Raw genomic sequence first — 27,828 nt, forward strand, 5'->3', positions numbered from 1 at the left:
ATCTCAAATGTTCTATATAATCTTTCACTTTAACCATATTTTTATATACATAACAAGAATAATCTAATTCTTTACTATTATTACAACATTCTTTCCAAAGTTTTTTTCTACACTTATTGCATTTCATTTTCATTTTTTGAAAAATTATTTTTTGATTATTTCCCTAAATAAATACATCATGTCTCAATCAACTAATACTAGTGTTATAAACTTCTGCGATGTCTGTAATCTATCCTTTGAATCAAAGAAGGGTTTATACAGGCATCAATAATACGATCTCAAACGTAAGGAACTATTGGAGAAAATGTTCGGATCAGATTCTGATTTGGATTCTGATTTGGTTGGGGCTAAAACTGAAACTAAAACTTTAGAGAAAATGTATGATTCGGATGAAGACTTTGTCTATTCCTAAATTCCAACTAAATCCAAAATTGAGAGTATATCCAAAGATAACACAAAAGATATTATTAAAACTAAACCAGCCACCAAACCTAAAACTAAAACTGAAGAGGATATCTACACCCGAATTAAATATGAATATAAAGAATGTCATGAAGAATTTAGGAAGGAAATAGCTCTAACTACTCACTCATATAGTCACAATCGCATGTATTTAGAAAACACAGAAGACTTTGATATAAGAATTACATTGAAGATATAGACGAAGCAACTAATTACTCTTTAGAGGAAATTAAAAACTGTTACCAGTTCAGAAAAGTTAAGAGTTTTAAATATAAGATCACGGCTGAATGTGATTATAAGAAGAGAACCAAAAAAGAAGTTAAAACTACTAAAAAATTCTTCAATACTGATTATATTAATAATAATGCAATATATGAATATGGTGACTTCAATCGGTGGCTAGATTTCGAAAAGGAAATATATGAAGGTTATAGTTATGATTTCGAGTTTCATGGAATAAGAAGTATTCAGTTAAACATTGAACCAACTAAAGCATCTATTGGTAGTTATATAGATTTACCTCCTGATCTCAAAAACTCTAAAAAATCGATATTAAATATACGTAGTTATAAATACAATAGCTTACAACTAACTATAACTGCTTGGCTACATCCCGCCCCACACCATGCAACACGTGAAAGTAAATATGTAGATACACTAATTGAACCAAGACAACAACAAGAAGATGACTTCGGCTATATATTAAGAATACAGAAATTATACAATATTAATATTTGGTTATACATCACCTGTGGTGGAGGTAAAGTAAAAATGTTTAAACATGTGAATGATTTTAATAAAGATAGAAAAGATGTAAGAATACTAGTTTGGAGTAATGGTCAAATAGAACACTGTGCCCTAATAAAAAAAATAGAAACCCTTTTAGATCGCCCAAATAAAAATAACACTAAATATTATTATTGCGACAGGTGTACCTATTGGTTTAACTCACAAATTAAATATGATAAACACGAAAGCAACAACTCATTCAAACCAGAGATTGTTTGTCCTAAGAAAAAACATATTACTTTTATAAATGAACACAAACGTCAGAATATAAAAAATATTATAACTGCCGATATAGAATGTTGCATTGTTGAAGTCTCAAGTAATGACTGTAAATATGTAATAGCTTAATATATTCCAATAGCTGTGGGTTACACCTGGCAAGGTAACTTCAAGCACTAATTCGGTCTAGGCTGCATCAAAAGATTTGCTAGAGATCTATTAGAAATAGAAACAGAGAATAATTTCAAACATAATGAAAAGATGATATTCACAGAAGAAGATAAATTATTATCATGAGACCAACAACACTTGTCATATCTGCAGCAAAACATGTTTTTATAAAGTAAGAGATCACGGTCAAGAAACTGTTAAATATAGGCGAACGGCATGTAAAATATGTAATCTAAGATACAAACAACAAATGTTCATTCCAGTAATATTCCATAATGGCTCTGGCTATGACTTCAACCTACTACACAGTGAACTCTTCAAACAGAATAATGATAAAAAAGTAGATAGCATACCAATAGCTGCTGGTAAGTCTAAGATGTTTAGCATTGGTTGTCTCAAATTCTTAGATAGTTATAACTTCTTAGCTATGCCTCTAAAAAGAGAAGACTTCAAATCCTCACTACATAATAAATTACCAACACAAGGTGAAGTAGATAAATTTAATAATGACAACAGTCATAAAATTGATAAGGATCTAACTGTAGAGTATTTACAGAATGATGTGGAAATATTAGACTATTGCTTGAATGAATATGTTAAACTAAGTATGAAAAAATTCAAGCACAACCCACTAAATAATGTAAGTCTCCCAGGTTATAGTTTTGATTGTTGGTTAATGTCAAGTGGTGTTACATTAGATACATTGCAAGATAAACAAATGCTAGATGATTTTGTTGGAGCAAAGAGAGGTGGTATATGTGGAATAATGGGTGATAGATATATAGATAACAGTGATGGTAAGACCATATGGTACATTGATGCAAAGAACCTATACGGCTATGCAATGATGCAAGAACTACCTTATAAGGACTTCCAGTTTACTACTACTACTACTCTCAATACTATACTAAATACTCCAGATGATAGTGATCAAGGTTACTATATAGTTTGTGATATTGATTATACTAATGAATGTAAAGAGAGAACAGAACAATTAGCACTAATGCCTAATAAAAGAAAGATAAATGATAATGAATTAGGTTACAGAGAAAGAGATGGAGGCAAGGCAAGATCAGAGAAATTAATCTTAGACCAAAACAACAAAACAGAATATATGGTTCATTATTGGATGTTAAAGTTCTATGTTAAGATGGGAGTAAAAGTAACAAAAATACATAGAGTAATTAAATTTAAACAAGATTATATATGTAGAGATTATATACAAAACAATACTAACAAAAGAGCAACAACTAAAACTGAAGCAGAAAAAGATGTAAGGAAATTAATGAATAACTCCATATATGGAAGAATGCGCATGAATCCTCTATACTTCTTTCAAAGCAAGTTCTTGCATGATGAAGAAAAGATAATGAAAAGTGTAAGTAAACCAACATTTAAGAATATAACTAGATAGCTTGTGGTGGGGGCAAAATAGAATTGTTCAAACAAGTGGATGATTTTAAAAAAGATAGAAAAGATGTAAGAATACTAGTTTGGAGTAATGGTCAAATAGAACACTGTGCCCTAATAAAAATATAGAAACCCTGTTAGAAAGACCAAATAAAAACAACATTAAATATTATTATTGCGATAGTTGTACCTATTGGTTTAACTCACAAATTAAATATGATAAACACAAATGCAACAACTCATTCAAACCAGAGATTGTTTCTCCTAAGAAAAAACACATTACTTTTATAAATGAACACAAACGTCAGAATATAAAAAATATTATAACTGCCGATATAGAATGTTGCATTGTTGAAGTCTCAACTAATGATTGTAAATACGTAATAGCTGAACATATTCCAATAGCTGTGGGTTACACCTGGCAAGGTAACTGCAAACACTACTTCGGTCTAGGCTGCATCAAAAGTTTTGCTAGAGATCTATTAGAAATAGAAACTGAGAATAACTTCAAGCGCAACAAGCAAATGATATTCACAGAAGAAAATAAATTATATCGCGAAACTAATAAAACTTGTCATATCTGCAGCAAAACATGTATTATTAAAGTAAGAGATCATTGTCATGAAACTGGTAAATATAGAGGACCTGCATGTAAAATATGTAATCTAAGATACAAACAACAAAACTCTATTCCAGTATTATTCCATAATGGCTCTGACTATTACCTCAACCTACTATACAGTGAACTCTTTAAACAGAATAATGATAAAAGAAAAGTAGATAATATAATACTAGCTGCTGGTAAGTCTAAGATGTTTAGCATTGGTTGTCTCAAATTCTTAGATAGTTATAACTTCTTAGCTATGCCTCTAGATCAAATGGCAAAGATATACGGATGTAAAACGTATGATACGGATGATATACGGAGTCGTACAATAGCAAAGCTACCTGGGCAACCACGACAAAGTCGTATGATGAAGTTATAGGTAATCTAAAAATAGAAGACTTCAAATCCTCTCTACATAATAAATTACCAACACAAGAAGAAGTCGATATCTTTAATAAAAACAACAGTCATAAAACTGATAAAGATCTAACAATAGAGTATTTACCAAATGATGTGGAAATATTAGACTACTGCAAGAATGAATATGTTAAACTAAGTATGAAAGAATTCAAGCTCAACCCACTACATTACGTTAGTTTACCGGGTTATGGTTTTGATTGTTGGTTAATGTCAAGTGGTGTTACATTAGATACATTGCAAGATAAACAAAAGTTAGATGGTTTTGTTGGAGTAAAGAGAGGTGGTATGTGTGGAATAATGGGTGATAGATATATAAATAATCAGGGAAGCTGCTTGGCTAGCCACGAGCAAAGCTCGTTCGCAGATGGTGATGGTAAGACTATGGCAAGGCATGGCGAAGCATCGGTGAAGCCGGTTCGCGGATGGACGAAGTCCCATGATCAAAGATCCATCTGTTACACAGACGCAAACAACCTATATGGTTATGCAATGATGCAAAAGTTACCTTATAAGGATTTTGAGTTTATTACTACTACTACTCTAGATGTAATATTGAATACTCCAGATGATAGTGGTCATGGTTACTATATAGTTTGTGATATTGATTATACTAATGAATGTAAAGAGAGAACAGAACAGTTAACGCTAATGCCTAATAAGAGAAAGTTAAATGATAATGAACTGGGATATCGAGAAAGAGAGAAAGGTAAAACAAAAACAGAGAAATTAATCTTAGACCAAAACAACAAAACGGAATATATGGTTCATTATAGGATGTTAAAGTTCTATGTTAAGATGGGAGTAAAAGTAACAAAAATACATAGAGTAATTAAATTTAAACAAGATTATATATGTAGAGATTATATACAAAACAATACTAACAAAAGAGCAACAGCTAAAACTGAAGCAGAGAAGGATGTAAGGAAATTAATGAATAACTCCCTATATGGAAGAATGTGCATGAATCCTCTATACTTCTTTCAAAACAAGTTCTTGCATGATAATGAAAAGTGTAAATAAACCAACATTTAAGAATATAACTAGATATAGAGATTATAGCCAAATAGAATATATATAGAAAGAATTAGAATATAGCTCACCTGTATATGTAGGAGTAACAATACTCAAACTTAGCAAATTACATATGTTTGATGTATTCTATAATATTCTACAACCATCCCTCAAAGATCTAACACTTCACTATATGGATACGGACAGTTTCGTATTAATTTATAGTGAAGGTAAAGTTAGTGATGAGCATATGGACTTCAGTAATCTAGACATACCTATAAAAACTAATAATAGAGTCCCCGGCAAGTTTACGCACGAGCTGGGGAGTAGGATTATTGTAGAATTTATAGCATTGTCCCCCAAAAGATATAGCTTCAAAAATTATCCTAAAAACACTAAAGAAAAAGGAATAAAGAAGCATAATAATGCTAAGCACATAGATTATTATGATGCATTAATGAATAATACACAGAGAAAAGTAGATGAAAGCAGAACACAAAAAGTTGGGGATAGCATGACAACAACAAAAACAAGTAAGATTAGTTTAAATATATTTGATGATAAAAGGTTTTATGTAAACAATATAGAAAGTTATCCACATGATAAGGAAATATATTTATAAGGGATTTGACAAATAGGATCCGAGAACAGAATTCATCTGTGGCAAGCCAAGCGGCTTCACCGATTAAGAAACTATATAAGGATTAGGATAAGGATAAGGATAAGGATAAGGATGTAGATAAGACGATTAGTGGTATTAAAGAATTAACTATAGATAGCAATAGAAAAATAATAGACGCAGCTATTATATTATATAATGAGTTATTATAATTAGTCAGTTTAATTATAATTATAGATCTAATTCATACTTAGTATAATTTTTTTATATAAAAAATGACTAAGCTAGATGAACTTATAGAATTAAACTATCTAGAAAAACAAAACAGAAAGAATAGATTAGAAGATAAATTAAAACAACAAGAATATTATGGTGAAATAGAAGAGTTATTTGATCCTTTAACTAAAACTTTAAATACTAATAGTGAAATACTACAAGCCCACCAAACACAAACAATGGAAGCCATCGGTGAAACCGCTTCTCGGATTGGTGAAAATGCTGCGCACATCTCTCCCGTTCAACAAAGCGGGTTCTCTGTCAGAGAGCCTGTCACATTACCAGCGAGAGAGGACGGGTTGTTTAAACTAAGTAACCAGATACTTGATATTCTAGCAGATATGAGAAAACAAACGAATATTCAATTACGATTAGTCCCATTCGATGCAAATGAAAATGAGTTTACAATTATTAATGTGCCCACTCATATAACACCGATTGGTATAAAACTAAGAAATAACAACTATGATTTCACTAAAGGTTTCCTTATGTTTATCACTAATAAAAATGTTACAGAAAGAGACATAAAAAGTGATGAAAACAAAATAAAACTATTTCTAAGTGATATCGGTTATAAACAAAGAAGAGATACTAAAAGTAATATATCGAGAGTTATAAGAATATTATCAATTAGTATCGCTTCACCAAAAAGAGATTCGTTTAGTAGTTAATCCACTGTTTGTGATACTAATGAAGAAGAAGAAGAAGTTAAAGCCAGCGGTCTTACTAAGACAGACCCCAACAACTTAATAGAAAGACTAGAATTATTAATACTAGAAACAAAAGCTGATCATGATGGATTATATGATGAAATGCTAGATATATCTAGGCAACTATTATCTATGGATATTATTAATCAAGAGCAACTAGATAATTTTGTTTTTTTTAACTATGGTAAATAGGTGAAACCATGACTGCTTCCATAAAAAATGTGGAAAAACAACCACAACAACAACAACTATTAGCTAAAGAGGTATTCAGTCCTCAAATAACAAAGTTCAGAAGCGAAAGAATAATACCATTATATAAAGATGAAACATGGTCAGCTGATTTAAATGATAAGTCATGTCTAACTAAATACAATAATAATTATAAGTTTATATTAACTGTTATAGATAATTTCACAAAATATGCATTGCTATTCCATTAAAGAATAAATCTGTTTTATCTATAACTAATGGTTTTAAAATAGTATTAGGTGAACATCCACAAGGTGGCTCTGAAAGTCGAAAACCAGAAAAGTTATGTGTAGATAGAGGTAGTGAGTTTTACAATAAAACATTTAAATCTTTACTTGAATGAACCAAAAACATTTAAATCTTTATTTAAATAAAACAAAACTATATTCTACTTATAGTGATTTAAAGGCTGTGTTTATAGAGAGATTCAATAGAACATTATTACATATAATAAATAAACCTATGTTCATCAAGGGCGATGGTAATTGGGTAAATATATTAAATGATGCTGTTGTAACATATAACAATAACATTCATTCAACAATTAATATGACACCAGTTGACGCTTCTAATAATCCTGATAAAGTTAGATACTATATCAGTGAAACTGCTTCGCAGAATAAATCCACCAAAGCAACACCCAAGGGTAAACCTGGCTACGCCCATCTTAAAGTTGGTGATTATGTTAGAAATGCATATAAACGTAATATCTTCTCTAAAGGTTACATTTCTAATTAGAAAAGAGAATTGTTTAAAGTTAATGAAGTTCTAAAAACACAACCACCAACTTATAAGATAGAAGACATGAATGGAGAGATAATAGAAGGTAAATATTACAAACAGGAATTATTAAAATCCGAGTTTGACTTTGAATCTAACAATAAAGTTTTGGAATCGTTAGGTATAATTCTGTAATTTCTGTAAACAAATACAAAGATGACAAGAAATAGATTCAATCAAGCTAAACATCAATCAACATCAACATCATCATCAACAAACAACTTAACACTAAGTAAGGCTCGTGGGTTATTCCTAGGAGATAATGATAATATTGATATGAAGGATACCTACAAAAATACAAATGTACATCCTTCGATAGATGAAAAAGATGTTGTTAATAAAGAGTATTGTGACAATAACTTATTATCTTCTTCTAATAAAATAGACATTTTAAGTAGAAACATATCTGAACTAAGAAAGGATGACTTTGATAAAGTTACAACTAAAACATTACAATTAAATGAAACACAAGTTAATGATGAACTAATTAATGAGTTTATTGAATCAGCAAATGAAGTCACAAATACTGTTAAGTTTTGTAATAAAGTTGCTGCTGATACTATCTCTAAATATAATCAATTAAAACAAGAATTTGATAATAATAAGTTTAATCAGAATATCACTAACATACAACTAGATGATATGTTTACTACGGGTCTGAAAGAATTTAAAGAAATTAATAGAAAGACTGATTCTGCCGTTGATGAAGCACTTATAAAGAATAAACGGACAATAGTACAATATATAATTTCTATACTTTTACAAAGTACGTTAGTTGATAATAAAGAGCAAGCAAGATTTGAGATGCATTATGGATTTAAACAAGAAGATATAACGAAAGAAATAGAACGTTTTTTTACTAATGAAAATAAGCAAAGCTATAACGGAGTCCATGACCAATCCAACAGCACCGAGTGAGAGATTAGTATATCCAGATTTGTCATCAGCATCGGAAAGATTGTTAAATGAAAAGATCTTAGCTAATAATAAATTTAATAATAATATTAACATTATAAAAGATTTTAGAAATTATTATGAAACTGAAACTAATAACAATAATAAGAAGTTAAGTAGATATGAAAATTATTTTAACGTAGCTGAGATAACAGAAATAGTTTTATCGTCAATTGCAACAACGGCAACAACAACATCAGTTGCATTAACAGGTTTAGGATTACCTTATTCTATACCAACAGCTTTTGCTACAGCAACTGTTTGTGGTTCATTATCAAAAACAATTAATACTAAAATAAGAAATAAAATTATAAAGTATTCACAAATGTGTATTTTAAGTGAACAGTTTAGCGACAAGTTTAATAAACTATATACTAAATCAATGAATGGTAATAAAATAGATAATGACGAGTATAATGAATTAGTCAATGTATATGAGGAATATAAGAAAAATCGGCGAAGCCGCAACTCCGTTGATAAGAAAAACAAACTGAGTATTTTTTTAAACTGAAGTTATTGGTGTTTAGTTATAATAATGTATTTAGTAATAATAATATTAGTATTAATGTTCACCATTAGATATATATATCTAGTCATAATCATAGTCATAGTTATACCCATAGTTATATTTAAACTCTAATATAATTAAACTATCTCTTCTTTGTACCTAAGTATAACCCTCTTCCTTTTTGTACTACATTTATACCTTCACCAGTAGTTGCAAATTTAATTAAATCAGGTGTAGCCGCTTGAGCTGCTTTAGGGTTTAGAGCTGCAATTCCTATTTTACTTGCTATTTCTAATGCTCTTACTGGATTATTAGCAACTTTCTTTCAAAAGTTAACCGTAGCTCTACCAACACTTTTGATTGAAGAAATCTTTCAATCCCTCAGCTTATATTGTTGCATCAGATACTGTCATTGATTTCTTCCTTCTACATTTAGTGCAGGATCCTCTTAACATTTTACTACCTTTTGAAGTAATATCTCCACTTATATTATTAGTACCACTATAATGTCTACCACCAACACAAAACGAATTAGTTTTGAACTTGTTTAAAAGACTCATTTCTATATATAAAACACAATGGAAGATAAAAAGAATAATCCCTTTGTTGTTATTAAGCCTAAGCCTACGGGTTCCAACCGCAAGCAAAGCTCGAAGCCCAGGGTTAAACCTAAAGCCAAACCCAAACCCCAAACTAAACTTGAAGCTAGAGGCTTAGCCCTAGAGAATAAAAAGAAATTAGATATTATTTATGCTAAGGGTTTTGTTAAAACTGGTAGGAAATAGTTTAGAGCTATGGGGCTTCGCCCATGTTTCAGCATAACTATGACTATAACAATGACTAAAGATATAGCTATGATATTATTTCAACCATCTTATTACCATCACTATTCACACTTTCTAGTTAAACCTAGTTAATAACCTTTCTAGTTAATACTAATGCATGACATATAACATCCGCAACTGCAGCACTAAATTTAAAATTAGTTTGTATTGGTTGTGGGCCTATATAATCACTTTGATATCTAGTATCGAATACATATATTCAATAATTACTTTTGAATGTTCTATGATTTATATATGGTTTTATATTATGTGGTAGCCCATTATAATCTTTATTAAAGCTAACAATCTCTTTAAAAGCCTCATTATAATTGTTAGCACCATAATTTATATTCATTCTATCCTCAGGATAAAACTCGCTACCAATCTTACAATAACATTCAGTAACATTCATTATATGAAATGTACTTCCATCATGAGTTTGTTCATTAACATTATTATTCTCAAAAGCAATTATTATATATTGAGGTCTTTCCATACCACTTTCCATACCTAGATCAAACAAGAAGTTAGTAGCATTGGGTACATTCTTATAAAATGTCTTTCTTTCATAATAACTAAAGTCTACATTATTCTTTTTATTTAATCCTTTCTGTACAATAATCATATTATCATTACTAGGATCATTACTAGGCACACACCATGATACATCTCTAATATCTATATTAACATCATTACTAACTGCATCAGCACCCGCATTAACTGTAAATAGAGCTCTATCATTATTATTTCTTTTTAATATTAGTTTAAATCCTAAACCATTAAAAATCCTTTCTAAATCATTTACGAAACCAAATAGATCTCTCATCTTAATGATCATATACATATGACCTCTTTCTGCAGCAACATAATCAACTTTGAGTTGACTATTCCTATTATCTATATTTCTAACAAAACCACTCTCATATTCATCATCAGTACTAGTTAATAACTTATACATCAATAGATTAGGATAACAATGATCTATATATTCAATAGTCCTACCACCTCTAGTTTCAAGCTTAATTGAACTAAATAATGCCATCATACCATAATTAACTAATTTGATATTAGCATCATTAGCAAATAGACCACCAGCATCATCTGATACAACAAACTCTATCTCTAGATATGAGTCACGTAAATTTAAATGATTCTCTTCTCTATTGAGAATGATAATAATGTTAGTATTGATTGTATTCATTGTTGCCAGATTATTTGGTTTAAAATTTATAATCTTACTTTTGTGTATATCATTATTATAAACATAAGTTGTATCAAAATTAAAGTTCATTTTTATAGGATAAAAATTTAACTTTTAATTATAACTAAGACTATAATTATGACTATAACCTTAAATATAATCTAATCTTTGAATATAAAAAATGACAGATCCACGAAGCGGCGTCTCCGATAGCTTAATTCTATAAGAACTAGAAAAGATACATGAAGCTCTAACTAAAACTAAAGAAGAGTTTACACTTAAAATTAAAATGGTAAAACCAACAGAAAGGTTTAACTTTAGTGAACCTATACTTAATACAACAAAATTAGGTTTAATTAGATTATCAGTTTATAACTCGGTGTTTAATTTAAACGGGAATAATAATAAATTTAGGTTAAATTTTTTAGATTGACAAATTTTTTCTGATACAAAATTATTTATTATAACATCCGGTGTATATGAATTATCTGAAATAGCAGAAATAATAAAAGAAGAAACTCAAGGTAATATTATAATAGAAGTAGATAAAAATACAATGAAATGTAAAATGGAAATAAAACAAGGAGTACTTAGCTTTGATGCAGAAAACTCAATAGGATCATTACTAGGATTTAGGAAAGTATTATATAGAGCAGGTACATATACATCTCAGAAGGTTGTTGATATTATGGGTTTTAATACAATTATTATTCATTGTAGTATTATATCCGGAGCTAAAGATAATGGTAAAGATACAGAGATATTATATACATTTAACCTAACTGAACCACCCGGTTATATGATCATAAATATTCCAACAAATGTATTATATCAAAATGTAAATAAATATAGAACAGAATATATAGAGTTTCATATTAAAGATGAGCATGGAAGACCTATAGAATTTAATGGCGATGTATTAAGTTTTACTTTGCATTTAGTGTAACAGCTTGTTTTATTGTAATCATATCATTTTAAAATAGTATTTTTTCCTTAAAAAATGATTAGTATTAAATGTGATGAATTTAAAAATAAGTCCTGGGCTCAAAGTTGTAATTGGTGTCAGGGCAAACCATATCAATGTTTTGTATGTAATAGAGTTATAACATATAGAGATAAACATAATCATTTACTAGAACATTTTAATAATCCCGATCAATATCTAACATGTAGAATGTGTAAAGTGTATAAACATATATCCCAGTTTAGATTTAAACAATTCTATTGTAGGTTATGTACATATTCCCAGATTAGTATAGTTATAAATTATAATTAAACAAATATATCTACAACACTCTCCGATCCCAATTAATTCTTAGTTTACCATTAATATTTTTATTTTTATTATATCAATGACAATATAATTATAAGGCTCTTTCCATACCTTATTACATATATTAGCAAAATCATTATAACTAAGTTCAATATTATTAAAGATATCTTGATATATCGGTGCTAGGTTTTTACGTCTCCGTTCAAATAAAATAAATAGATTACAATTCTCTCTAACACTGCCTATCCAGAGAAAACAGGTTTTGATTAAGATATATCATATTGCAATTATTATGTCTACCTCTTCAAAAGTATTCATTAATAACTGGTTCTTTGGCTCTAACATCATCCAATATCATTAGTTTCCTAAAGTCTTGGGGTAGTTTATCAGGAGAGGTTAAATCTTTTATATCTTTAATAAATTCTATAATTGCTTTATTATTTATTTTTCTAATCCATTGTATTGATCACCAGTCGGTCCAATGATGTATAACTTATCAAAATATATACTAGCTAGAATTAGTGTTTTTAATAAGAATGTCTTACCACATTCACTAGGACCAGATATTATACATCTAAAGTTATCTGAGAATTCAACTTCAGTAATTATATCATCATCATTTAGCCATGATTGTAGATCTTCATTTATGTTTATAGAGATAGTGTTAGTAGGACATTCTTTATTGTTGGGTTTACCCTTTTGATGGGGCTTCGCCCATATTGCACCATGTTTTTCATCCAATAGAAATATAAAATTATCATTATCATTATCTTTATCCTTAACATTATCATTATCATTAACATTACCATTATCATTAACTTTATCATTAACATTATCATTATCATTAACATTATCATTAACATTATCATTATCATTAACAATATCATTATCCTTAACATTAACATTATCATTATCATTAACATTATCGTCATCATTAACATTATCATTAGCATTATCATTATCATTAACATTATCTTTATCATTATCATTATCAATATCAATGACATTATCATTATCATTAACATTATCAATAACTTTATAAGCAAAGCTATTTCGTAGATCATTAAAATTATCATTAACATTAACATGACAACCTAAACAAAAACACTCATTATATATTCCCGGATATTTACATTGATTAACTAGAATATTAAAAGCACTTTTAATTCTAAATCCTCTATCAATAAGATAGATCATATATAAACAATAAGCAACACAATAAGATTCATCATATTGTTGTTTTCTTTCATTAGAGCCTAGATCAACATATTCTTTTAAAAATAATGGGGGAGTCTCAACACCAAAACTATCAAAGTAATACACAGGACCATCTTCTCTTCTTATAACTAAATCCCAATGTGTACCTTCAGTTGGATGTAAATTTACAATAATGTTGGAGTTAGGATTGGTAATCTGCAAAGCAGGTTTCCCGATCGGTGAAGCCGTTTCACGGATACTATCTGGAGTCTCATCTCTCATTACAATTTCAATTGGTGTTAGACTTATATCTTTTCCTATATCTTTTATTCTGATATCACTCATAGCATTATTATCAATATTAAATTTATTATTGAATTCCTCAAAAGTTAGGATAAGCATTTCTATATAATAAATTTAATAAGTCTAAGCCTAAGTCTAAATCAAGTCTTTATTTTATATTTAAAAATGGAGACGGGTATTGTAGTTTTTATTTTATTTTTAATAATTAAACTTTATTTTATTATATATGATGCAATACCGAGTAAATACACAAAACTAGAAAAAAGTTTTGGTGGACTTATGAATAGGAGTTTAGTTAGATTTGAATATGAATAGTCAACATTACATACTATTGTTCATGGTGGAACTGGTGCAGGGAAAACATATTTTATTGGACAATACTTAAAATTATACTCAGTCCAAAACCAGGACCAAAACCAAAACCGGGACCAAAACCAAAACAAAGACCAAAACCAAAACCAAAACCAAGACCAAGCTAAGAACATAGTTATAGTGTGTAAAGATGACAGAGACTGGATAGGTCCTGAGTCTAATAAGTTTTATACTGTATTTAATAAATGTGATATAAATATGATCACAAAAAATAATATGCATAAATTTCAAAATTGTGTAATAGTACTTGATGATATTGGTGATAGTATATTATTTTACTGAAGGTAGACATTATAATATTCAAATGATTGTAATGTGTCATAAAGCAACTGAAATAATTGATACGGCAAGAATGAGTTGTGATACTATTTATTTAACAACTTATAATGGACCTGATCTGTTTAAAAATTTTAATGAGATATATATATATATATATGTGAAAAAGACTTTAGTAAAATAATTAGTGAGTTAAATAGTAACCATTATAATCGTACAGTGGGAATGTCAGATGAACTTCGTTATGGTACAATTAATATAATAAGAAGGAAAATACTTTTATTATTATTAATAGTAATAGAACAATGATATATGATTCAAGAGTTGGCTTCCTTGATTTAAAAGCTCTTAGTGTAAATTATGAATTAGAAAGAGAAGATATAAATAAACTTATAGCATATTTGAAACCACTCATAAAAAATGCAACAGATAGAAATACCATTAATCATGATAATTATCAGTTTTATTTTAATAAATTCCTTACCTTAAAAAATATTAAAATTCAGAATGATGTTTTAACAAAAGAGATGGTTAAAGCAAAAGGTTTTAAAACAATTATCAAATAATGGTGGAATTAAAGGTTGGGGTTTAGTTATAAATAGTTATATTTGTCCTGATTCAATAATAAAAACTGTTGGAGCCGTGGCAATGAGTGCAAGCAATATGTTGAAAAGAGCAAACACTTTGGTTAACGTTGGATATGAAGAAAATCTGCCAAGCAGGTTCCCTGAGTTGGGAAATGATTATACTGATGGTGAAACATGAACAAAGTCCTATATGCAAAGTGATTATACGGATGGTGAAACATGGATAAAATCATATTTGCAAAGTGATTATACTGATCTAGGAAGTATTTTTGCTAATACACAAAGTGATTATACCGATCTAAAAAATAGTTTAGTTAATGGGGCACGTAAACTTGTTACACCCTTAGAAAAACTACAAGAAGAATATATAAATGAAGAGATGGGAATATTGAATAGAAAGGGTGGAAAGTTTTTAGCCAGACTATATGGAAATAATGAAGAATTTAGAGAAGAGATTATAAATTTTGTTAGAGATAAAAAAGAATTAGACCTTGAATTGATTTTAGATAAGAGATGTAAAACCAATACACTCAATACGTTAGGAAATAAATTTTTAGCGGACTGTATCACATCTAAAGATAATACTAAAGATTCAATTGAAATCATGGCTAAATATTATCTGTGAACGGACGAAGTCCGTGGCAAGCAAAGCTCGTTGGAGAACCACGAGCAAAGTTCGTTGGAGAACCACGAGCAAAGCTCGTCCACTGATCTGCGAAATGATTAGGTAAATATTATAGTTTACCCTATTATAAATGCTTTTAAAATGTTTAGAGTGTAATTATAAAAATGGAAACATTGCATGTTTAAAATATCATTATGAATCATGTCATAAAGATAAAACTGATAATTGTGTGTGTGGTATTATAATACTAAGTGGTATTTGTGCTAATAATTTTTCTCCATGGTGTTGTTCTTTAAAATGTGAATCTAGTGCTAGTTTTAGTTCTAGTTCTAGTTCTAGCTCTAGTTCTAGTTCTGGTTCTGGTTCTAGTTCTATCTATGACTCTAACTCTAACTCAGACCCAAAACCTAACCCTAACCCCAACCCTAACCCTGACCCTGACCCTAACCTTAACCCTAACCCTAACCTTAACCCTAACCTTAACCTTAACCTTAGCCCAGAAGTCTTAATTAGAAGTTGTAATAAATGTAATTATATAAAATCACTAACTGATTTTGACGAGAGTAAGTATACATGTAGAATTTGTACTTCAGCTAAAGTTAATTGTCCATATTGTGCTTCTGTTGTGAGATATGATGGGATACGGGCTCATGTAGAGCCTAGAGCCTAAAGGGTTTAGTAGAAATTTGAGTGAGAAAACAATTAATCCTAGTTGGCAAAGCAAGACTGTAAGTCCTTTAGTTATTAGCCAAACTGAGGAAAGTTGTTCGTGTAAATATTATAATTTTGTATCAATTCTCATTAATAATGGGTTAAATATAGAAAAAGTAAACGAAAATATAAATTTATTGAAGAGTAGAGATAATTTGAAATAAAAGTATAAAAAAATAAAAAAATATCAAAAAAGAGGGAATCACTCTTTAAGAGCGAAAAAGAGCGATCTTTCTACTGGGGGATCACCCCGAATAAGAGTGAATCGCTCTTAAAGAGTGAAATGTAAATTTTGCTTTGATTTTTTGATTTTTTGTTTTATTTTTTATTACAATTGATTTCTGATTGATTTTTGATCGAATATAGAGAGAATGTATAGTAGTGGATAAAACAAGGAAACCAACAAGCAGTAAAATTTGGCCCGATTCGATATGCGCGATTAGCGTTAGGAGAAAGGGTCAAATTTTACTGGTGGTTGGTTTTACTGGTGGTTGTTTTATCCAATACTGGTAGTCATGTACAAGCCCAGGTTTAGGTCCAGACCCAAATTGAGCTATGATCAGACTATGCAGACTGAAATGACCTCTGATCAGACTTTCCAGACCGAGGTTACCTCTGATCAGACCTTCCAGACCAAAATGATCTCTGATCAGACTTTCCAGACCAAAATGTCCTCTGATCAGACCGAACCCAGACACTGTCCAGACTATAGTGCGCTTATGACCAGACCCAAATTCAGACCATTGTCCAGACTATAAACAGATTATGATCAGACCATCTTCAGACCATGGTCCAGACTAAATTTCAGACCATTGCCCAGACCTTAATCAGACTATGATCAGACTCAAGTGCGCTCAAATTAGTCTGATCAGAGCAAGATTTTAATTATGAACAAATCTCTTAATTTTGCTATAATATATTCATTTCATAAAAACTGGTGTTTGCAGTATTAAAATCATCTAAGGAAAAGCCAATTCTGAAAATATTGCTAATGAAAACGAAAACTAACTGTTGAGAAAAAAATTTATTTACCGTAATCCTTAGTTCATTTTTCGGACTCAATGGATGAACTTAGACAGCTTTCCACAAGAAACGTCGTGGTCTTCACTTAATCAAAATTTCCTCTTGCGGGGACCGGCATTTGCTATCAGCTGGACTCCTTGTTTCTGATCAGAGTCATCGGACTTTAGATGAGTCTCTGGTCGGAACGCTGCTTTATTGTTGCCTCTTGGCAGAGAGAACATCCCTCAATAAAAAAAAAACAAAAAAAATGAAAAATAATGCACTCGAAATCAGACCTTCCAGACCGAATTGACCTCTGATCAGACCGAACCCAGACCATGGTCAAGACTATAAAGACTTTGATCAGACCTTCCAGACCGAATTTGCCTCTGATCAGACCGAACCCAGACCATGGTCCAGACTATAAAGACTATGATCAGACCGTCCAGACCAAATTGACCTCTGATCAGACCGAAATCAGACCATGGTCCAGACTATTGTGCGCTCGAACCGCTTTCCAGACCCTGTAATTTCGGCCTGGGAACACAGGGGTGTGCGCTCGATTGGGTCTGATCATAGCTCAATTTGGGTCTGGACCAAAACCTGGGAGACTTAATTAACGCCGAAAATGTCAAAATGTTAAAATGAAAAAGACAAAATTGCGGGCAAAAAGGCATTGAATAGAAACAGTAAAAACCTACTCAATTTCTCGAAAAACTAATGGCAGGATTCTTTCCAAGTTGATAATATCTCTGCCTAATGAAAACTGCTCTCCTCAAGACTTCTTGTTTGAGTTTTGTTCCTTTTTTAGCTGGATTCTTTTTTTGACTCCTTAATTGCGCTCAATATTCACTATTAGAGATACTTTGATCAATATAGCTGAAACATAAGAATGAACATAATGAACATAAACTGCTAACATTTCCAGAAGTTTTCAATCCACAAAAATTTAATCTCATTAACTTCATTAAAGTTAACAAGGCTTGCATGTCAATTCACCATAATAATTTTGCTAAAAAAATTCAGGAACTTGTTTCAAGTTGGTTGAGATTATTGGCAATTATTACGAAAGTCGAAGATTTAGAAGAAAACTTATGGTGTTTCAAGACAGCACCAAACTGACTCCAGAAAAATTTCAATTTATTAAACTTTTACTTGTTGTCCAAAAGCATGGAAATAATATTAACGTTTAAGTACGAAAAAATATAGAGAAAAACTTTTCTAGGAGATATAACCTCTGGAATGTCCTTTTTGGCATTGTATTGTATTTCATTGTTCCTCTTTTTTTAAATTTTACTTAACAAAGTTTTCCACGTTAGTTTGCCATGTAGTTTCCACATGTCACAAAAAAGAAATTGAACTCTTTGATGAATTGTTGAAGAGACTAAAATTCCTTACACAATCAAAATTAAAACAATATAATGTTAAATTTACATTTCTTACTTTTGTTTTTAATCTTCATGCATCTGTTAAAAATGGTTTGCTTAATGACGGTTAACTAGTTTTCAAAGGTTTTTTGTGTGTTTCATTCCATTTCGCATGGTTCTGCCCGAGTCGTAACCTTAGAGACCTTTCAAGGTAGCGATGACTCCCGGGTCGAAGCCGAATGGTTAACTTGTAAGAACTTGCAAGTTTCTTGCAAGTTCCTACAAGGTGATACATCGCCTTGCAAGTTTTTCTTCCAAAAACTTGCAAGTTCTTACATTCTTACAAGTTAACCATTCTACTTACAAGTTCTTACAAGTTAACCATTCGACTTACAAGGTTCCTGCAAGTTAACAATTCAACTTATAAGTTACTTACAAGTTAACTTTTCGCACACACACACAAACACACCACACCACCACACGCAAACACAACACACACACACACATACACGCACACACACACACACACACATAGATACACACACACATACACACACAAACACACACACAAACGCACACACACACACACGCAAGCACGCACTAAACCGTAAAAAACGTTACAAGACACGAATTTAAACGGATGTTTGGAAAATATAGAATCCGGAAAAGTGTGAGTTGAAATTATAAAAAGAATATATAAGTGAAGGGCCACTAAATTATTTTGAGAAAATGCTGACATTTGGATTTGAAATTCAACCAGCCAATATTTTGGGAACATTTTAAAAAAGCAATCGCGAAGAAGCTAATTGAGATCTACTGTTTTTTCATGAAATTGCAAAAGATCTCTTAAAATTCATAAAAAATCTAATAGTAACCATTTTGTCTGCTTAGGTCGAATTGTATTATGTTATGCAAACAGAGCAGCTAACTTCCATGCGCTTTCTTCGGTAAATGACTGGATGTTAAATTGAATTAACCAATAAGAGTTGTGATCGACCGGAACGAGCTTGGAAGAAACTTACAAGTTAGCCATTCGGTCTCGACCCGTGTGACAAGAATATGAGGTACCCTTTAAAATATTTCTGGAATTTTGTAAACAACTCTTAAAAAACTATTAAGTAATCGAACTTTCAGAAGGAATCTTTTAGATAAAATTAAGTTGCAATTTGTCTTTCTAATCGGGAATAGTTAATAAGGGCATAGTTAATCGGGAATAGTTAAGAGCTTTTTTATGCCATTGCGCATATTGGGATTTTTTTAATTTAAAATCATTTGAAGTGTTACTAGGAGCCATATGGACAACAGTGACAAATTCGAATAAATGTACTAAGGAAAATTTTGCTTTTACAACCTCATTTCGCTCCTATGGGTAGAATGATATGGTAATTGGCAGTTCTTCAAATATTATCAAAACGTTTTTGATAAATGATGTCATCATCAATTTGTGCAGGATTTCTGGTTTCCGGGTTCTAGTTTCTGGGTTCCTTTTTTGACTAAAACCAAAATTCTTCAAACAAAATTTTTCATAAATTTAATTACTTTTTTCTCTGAGAGCCTTGATAAGTTGTATGAATTATTTTAGTACCATAAAACTTCTAGAATAATTTTAGCATTTATTCAGTTATAATGAATAAAATTTGTTAGCTGTGTTTTCACCGGAAAAGAAACACTATTCAATATTTTTTCATGTTGTCCTTGTACGAGAAGCACCAGGAAGTTGAAATCAAATTAATCCTTAATTGAAATCTTTTAATGAACAGTTTATGGAAAATCAATTTAATCATTTTGTGCCTAAGAAGGCAACTACTGGGAACTTCTTCAATAGTCTGAAACTTGCCTTTGACATGCTGACGTGTTACAATGTAGGAATGCGGCCAGTAAACACAGTTTCCAAACCGCAAAATTAAAAGCCTAATTTCTAATAAATTTATGATATGTGCACCATATTAATTTTCATTAGTTCAAAAAACAAAAAAGCATTTAAAGTTGAAAAATTTGAGAATTACAGTTATCTTATAAAATTACATGAGAAAATTTGACAAAAGTTTTGTGTTTGCTAATTCGTAAATTGAGTTTCCAAAAAGTGAGCACAAAGTTAGATCTAAGGTATTAGACAATTTTTTCAGTATTGACAGAGTCTCAGTAATAAATCCCGCGATCCCTTTAGGAATATCAATTTTTTTTCTGGCAAAGTTTTGCTGACAGAAGTCATTTATGCAAAATGTTGATTTCTTAGCGTGAGCTGATTACCATTGGTTGAGTTGACTGAAGAACCCTTATTTGTTTCTTAGCTGGCGTTCGAGCTACAACGGTTACTCAACCGACATAAAAACAACATTGATGTGATGAGGAAGAACTCTTGAGACAGGGTTGGAGTTTTTTTCAATTCACGAAGACAAAACAGTCAATCATCAACAAAAACTTCGTTGTGAACTTTTTTTATACTTTTCTAGTGAATGCATATTCGTGAATATTAATTTTTTTCAATTCTCTTTTTTATCGCTTGAAGGAATTCAATCATTTTTAGCTGTTTCACGTAAACTTTGAAATTATGAATCTTTTTGTTTAAAATTCCATTTGTTTCGCTTAACATAGAAATTTACAGTGATGTTATAGACCTACTTCAAAAAATGTTCAAAAAAGATTAGAATGGTCAATTTGTGATTTTTTTCTTCAAAATATTTACTTCAAAAACTGAAGGAGACAAAATAAATAAAAAGTTATTTAAATTGACTCGCACACAGTGTTCTTAGTATGGTCAAATTCTGAGAACCAAATTCTAATTTCAACATAGGAAGTTCAAAATTTGTCTGCCAGAAATTGATTATCTGAATCCACTGATAGAAACGGCAGAAACCCTTGAGTGATATTGGTTGAATTGACATGAAAAGGCATCCCAGCAAGAAAAGTCCCGCAACCTACGTAAAAGCAATTTGTGACGAATGAAAAATTCTGGAGAGAAAAAAGATTTTTCTACATATGGTTGCGGATTTCTCAATTTAAATGGAGAAAAGTCAGTCATCTATAGAAGATATCAGTTTTTGCTGTCCTTCGATTGCGATGATAAATTTATTGTTTTCGGCAGAATTTTTATTGATAAGAGCACTACAGGGAAATTATCCAGGCGTCCGAAAATTGCATTTGACATATTTAAAAAACACATTGTCAAGAAATTGCTAGTAAAACAGAGATTCTAAAACTCATCACAAATGTCTTATTTATTAATAAAGCCCTATCCCAGACCAAATATTTATGATTAACAACCTTAACTAAAACAACCTGTTTTACGAAAAGGGACGGGATGCAAAAAAAATTTGAATCAACGACTATTGGCTATTTTTTTTTGTTTGCTCACGGTCTCTTTATCAAACCCTGGATGGACCTATGAATATTTAGAGAAGCCATTGATCAGAAACAAAGTTCAATTCATAGCGTTACATTCGCCAAGTTAACTTGAGATGCCTACATTTTTTATCTCAGCGGGTATTCAGGCTTAATCAATGCTGTGGAGACAAGATTTTTTTTTGATATATTTTGGTCACCAGAAGGGCAGATTAATCAAATTTAATAGCAAAAATGCAATCATCATTAAAAGACATCAATTCTTGTTATATAAAATCTCTAAATTTTCTGTCACTATATTATTATAAAAAATTGTGTTTGAGGCAATGTTTACCCCAAACGAAAACTCGTTTAATTTTTTTTTCGTTTACTACCCAAAACGTGAACAAAATACCAAAAATTCACAAGAAAAAAATGGCAAGTTCCTCGGCCGCTCAAAATTTACCACTGAAATTCTAAAATCTTACCTGCCTGAGAAGTGGCTAGTGGAAAAATAGATTCCAAAACTCCAAAATAAATTCCAAAACACAAGGTGCTGATTTACTGATAAAAATATGATACGGAGAAATTACTCACAGTTTTCACTTGTTTAAAAGTAAAACTATATACTTTAAGGCGAGCAGTTGGCGGTTTACAGTGAACATTTAGACTTACATCAAACAATTAATGGAGGAAATTGAGATTAGTCAGATTAAAAACAACATTTTAATCTGATGAGATCCAACAGAAATTTCAATTGACGGGTATTAGATAATTAGTTTTTTGTATGGCCGGAATCTGCTTTTCTCACTGTGTGAATAACAAAAATTTATCTGGCACAATTTGATCGACGGAAGCCATTGATCAGAAAAATACCGTTGTCCCTGCGTTATATTTGTTGAATTGAATAGAAAATCATCGGTTTTATCTTCAGCTGCTATTCAGTCCTGAACCGTTTTTCATCACATGCAAGAGCCAGTTGTATTTATTAAGGAAGAACTGTGGAGACAAGAAATAGTTTTTCTATATAACAATGCCACAAGTTGGGCGGATTGATCAAGTTAAATAGAAGAAAGTAAATAATCATTAGAAGAAAACAATACTTGTTATAGAATTGTTTTAAAGGTTGCTGTTGCTCAATCATGATAAATAACCTTATCTAAACTACATTCAATGTATGTTTTACCTGAAACAAAGCGCTCCTTAACTGCGTTTCATACTAATCTATTCAGGACTATCAAAAACGACAAAGTCAAAGTTTTGTTCAATATTTAGTACTAAAGAGAAAATCTGAGGTACAGTTTCTTCAGTGGTCCGCAAAATTGATTTGACACGCTAAAGTATTACTTGAATAAGATATGGTCAGCAAAACACAGATTCCAAATCATGATGCGGACAAATTCGGCCAAGATACCCATACGATCAAGGACCAGATACGGACAAGCTACGGACAAAAATCATTTATAGCTGAAAAGTTTCAGATTAACAATGATGTTATAGACTTACTTGAGAGAAATTGTTTGAGAAAAAATGGAGACTTTAATTCTTTAATTGATTTTCTGAAAAAGTGATGGGATTCAGAAAGAGAATAACTCTACGGGTATTAGACAACTTTTTCAGTATTTTTACAGTCTCAGTAACAAATCCCAAAATCACTGTAGGAATATTAAAATTTTGTCTGGCAAAGTTTGGTTGACAGAAGTCATTGATAAAAATGTTGATTTCTTAGCGTGGCATTGGTTGAGTTAACTGGAGAACCTTTGGTTTGTTCCCAGCTGGCGCTCAGACTAGATCAGTCACCCAACCTACGTAAAAGCATTTTGCTGTGATGATGAAGAACTCTAGAGACAGGGAAGACTCTATCTACATACATTTGCCACCAGTCTCGTCGTTTTTTCAATTTATGTAAACAAAACAGTCAATCATCAACAGAAGCATACATTTTCCCCCTAATTTTTGACATTGTTCATGAAAAAAAACCTTTCCAATAAATTTATATGGCAAAATGGTTCCATCCAGCGCTATTGTACATTGTATACACTAATTATAGAGATTATATAGTAAGTTGCCATGTGATAAATCACTGATTCACCTCAGTGAAATTGGTAATGAGTGTAAAGTTGATAGATTTGAATAATCTGATGTGCGCAAATGGAGAGTTTTTTCGTTTTTCCTATTTTTTTCTTCATAAAAATGAAGATTTCTGCTTGTATTCTTTTATGAGGTCTCTGTATTGTGACAGTGTTCTCCTTTTTGATAGTTTTTTTATTTGACCAACCAAAATTTTTTATACGTTTGTCTACGTGTTGTTATTGGAACAAAAATAAAATCTCAATTGTTGCATTTTAGTTTAATCTACCTATGATTAATGAATTTCTCTGAAAAGTGTAGTAAAACGGTTAACGCGATATTGCAAGAAATCTTATACTATGAGGACCAAAAAAGTAGGACTATGGGAACAATAAGTTATTGAAAAAATAAGAGATCAAAAACTAAAATGCGTAGAACATCGCCTTCAAACAGGCAAAAAATAAACAAATAAATTTCATCAATTTAAAAAAAATGGTTGGCAACAATTCACCATTTTCGAATATTCACTATTTTAGGCCTATTGATAAAACCCAAAAAATGAAAGAAAAATGTTCAGATTTTTCATTGTTTTTTATCACGTTACAAATTCCACCAAAGTGGGAAAATAATGACAAATGAAGCCTATAACTTGATCTGTAATGAACAAAAACAATTTCAGTACAACAGATTTTTGATTTTGATTTTATATTATTTTTTTACGTTTCAGCGAAATTTTTTTTGTTAGTGAATCTCATACAAACACGATGGAGTCCAGTTTACGGAAAACATTGGCGAGCAAATTTTAAAATGCAAAGTATAAACAGACAGAGAGAATACCGCAATGACGAAAACTACATAATAAAATTAATTTTAAAAAAGACCAGAGACGACTACTAGAAAAGAGCTAAAATATTGTTGAAAATCAAACAAAGAGACCCCATTGACGCTGAAAAATTTGAACTGTTAGAAAAAACCACTATTTGTTGATGCTTTGATAATATAGAAATTCCTCATAAAATTGCAGAGAAAAATTGTCAGTCAAACTATATTTGATTATTTTCAGTATGGCAACATTATACAAAAACAATCAAGAGCTGAAAATAGTTTTGAAAGTTGGACAAACGAAATCACATGATTTTCATCTGCGTTGAATTGTTACCCTATTTTCTGTTTCGATCTAATCTGTCGATACCTTAGTCAGGAATATTTCACGTGTTTCACACAGTGAAACAGTCATCACAACAATAATATTTTTTGGGGAAACCAAATTGCTCGACTAATTGTTGGAGCACTCTGGTGTTGCAAAACCAATTGGAGACTGTGTTCGATTACTTTCTTCATTTTCTGCAGGAAAAAAATTAAAAAATTTAATAGTCAAACTGGACATCAACACTTTTGGCTGTTTTTATAGAGGTTAAATGTTTGATGTTTTGTGAATACTGCTATACAATCTGATTCTTTAAGTTTCGTCTATTTTCAGTTCATTTATATCAAAACGTTGCTTCTTAAGGCTTCTTAAGTCAAAGTTGTCAAACTTTGTCAACTTTTGTGGCATTATTGTATTCCATTAGTGGTTTTATTGAACAATATGTACGTTTTTGAAAGTTTTCTATCTTTTCATAATTTGGTAGCCAATTAAGTTAAGAATGTGGATGAGCGGGGTCGGAATATTACCGAGCCTCCTTGTTATAACAGATACAGAGTAAGTTTTATCGCGAAAGTTAATCAGCAATAATAGTGAAGATATGAAAATGGCTAATATAAAGACCGTCACAACTCTCAAAAAGTAAAGATGAAGGTGTTGAAAATATTTTTGTTATTAAAAGAATAATTCTACCAACCCATTTTCTCATTTTTGGTTTTCTTACTTAGAAATTTGTTTCTATTTTCAAAGCAGCTAATGGGTTTTTCTCTTGTCAAATAAAGCACAATTCAGCACTTTTCAGCTAAAGCCTTTTTTGCAAATATTTTATGGTCAGCGGTGTGAGAATTATTGTTTTCACTCCAGATGTTTTTGAAAAATCGTTCAAAGGAGCAACCATGTCACGGTACTGGTCAAAAATAAAAACGTAGACAACGTGAAACTCTTGCAAGCTCTTTCACCATTAGATTTGTTTTATTAAAGTATCGCAAAAGACAGCTGACCACACAAGCGACTAATCTAAAACATTAGGTGCACCAAAGTTTTCCCCTCGCTTTTGAAAAACCTAAAAAGCACCATTGCTAAAACCAAAAGTCAAATCTGTTTTGATTGAGCCATAGATTAGTGGAAAAGACTCAAAATTACCGCAGCAACTGTCTCCTCTCGTTTTCGTCATTTCAGAAATTTCATGATTGGCCCCTTGTGGGAAAATTCTTTGAAATATCTGAAAAACTCATAGTCATATTTTTTCAAGAAACCTTTTTTTGTCATACAAGCGGTCATATAACAGAATTTATTTCTATCTGCGGGGTTTCTGCGTATATACAGCTTATCTTTTGCAGCGATGGCTGTGGCCATAACAATTCCTAGTTCTAATTTTCTCACCAGTTCGTTAGCAATTTACATCTCAAAATTATACTGTTGGCGGTTTTCTATCTTCAAAATAAACAAAACGCTCAAGTCTCTCAAATTCCATTGTTGCCTGGGATAACAGCATTAATTGGGTTCTCTTACAAACAAGTCTGCCAGCTACTTATTCGGGTGTTTTTGAGCTGGTGAAAATTACTCGTGTTGTAACGCTAACTCTAAACTAATTTAGTAATATACAGCCGTGAACTTATAATAAAAGTTACTCTAATAACAAACATTAAAATTAAATAAGAACAACAAATATATTTTTTATTAAAATTCTATACTAACTCATTGATGAAAGGACGGCTTTCTGTCATGAAAATTTTTGTGGTCATGTTAAAGGGAAGCGAACCAGAAACAAAATAACAGCTGTTAGATTTCCCTAACTTTCCAAAATTTTATTAGCCTAACTTTTCAGCCAAAGCCTAAATTTTTTTCAAACATTTCGAAACCAACGGTGTGAGGACCATTTTGTTCACTCCAGATATTTTTGAAAATTTGTTGAAAGGAGCAATATAAAGAAGAAAAACGCAGAAAAGGCAAAATTCTTGAAAGTTCTTCTACCATTTGACTTGTTTTATTCAATTATCAATGACCACACAATTTTAGATGCACCAAATGTTTTCCCTCGCTTTTCAAAAGCTTAAATATACACCAATCCTAAAACCAGAAGGTCAAATCTGTTGCGATTGAGCCATAGATTAATGGAACAGAATCAAAATAACCGTAGCAAACGTCTCCCGTTGGTTGCGACATTGCAGAAAAATTACGATCAGCCGCTTGTGGGTCATTTCTCAGAGACATCTCAAAAACTCACGGCCGGAGGACTCACATATCTTTTTTCTCACTAATGATACAATCTAAAAATACACCCGTATAGCGAAATAAGTTAGGTTTCATCATTAAGGTTTAGAATATGGTAGCAAAACTAAATTTTCTTTAAAATTTATCCCGGAAATA

At 30.8% G+C, this 27,828-nt stretch overlaps 1 protein-coding gene across 1 annotated transcript in view; it reads right to left on the reverse strand.

Annotated features, from left to right (window-relative positions):
* The window catches only part of LOC142338265 (uncharacterized), an 84,376-nt gene extending 60,491 nt beyond the window's left edge, over positions 1 to 23,885 (reverse strand). The window contains exon 1 of the mRNA XM_075387938.1: positions 23,751 to 23,885. The gene's annotated coding sequence lies outside the window, so the exon portion shown is untranslated. The remainder of the gene's footprint in view (positions 1 to 23,750) is intronic.
* Between the last annotated feature and the right edge of the window lie 3,943 nt (positions 23,886 to 27,828).

This window comes from Convolutriloba macropyga, chromosome 4 (assembly GCF_964194025.1).
Source record: "Convolutriloba macropyga chromosome 4, txConMacr16.3, whole genome shotgun sequence".
NCBI classification, from domain to species: Eukaryota; Metazoa; Xenacoelomorpha; order Acoela; family Convolutidae; genus Convolutriloba; species Convolutriloba macropyga.